The sequence below is a fragment of the Orycteropus afer genome, unplaced genomic scaffold (genome assembly GCF_000298275.1).
Source record: "Orycteropus afer afer isolate SDZICR_OR568_19922 unplaced genomic scaffold, OryAfe1.0 scaffold01030, whole genome shotgun sequence".
Classification (NCBI taxonomy): Eukaryota; Metazoa; Chordata; class Mammalia; order Tubulidentata; family Orycteropodidae; genus Orycteropus; species Orycteropus afer.
Genome location: NW_006922617.1, coordinates 174,147 through 174,382, shown reverse-complemented (window position 1 = coordinate 174,382; position 236 = coordinate 174,147).

Here is a 236-nt window from a genome sequence, read left to right as displayed (position 1 = left end):
TATTAGGAAGAAAAGCACTTATTACAGTAAGACTACAATGAGTCTTAATACCATATATCTTTTCGTTTCACAACAAAAACAAAAATAATGTAACAAATCCAAACTAAACTCACTGCCACCAAGTCAGTTTCAACTCATAGCGACCCTCATTGGGTTTGCAAGGTGGCAAATCTTTGTGGAAGTGGATTGCCCTATCTTCCTTCTGCAGAGCGGCTGGTGGGTTTGAACCACCAACC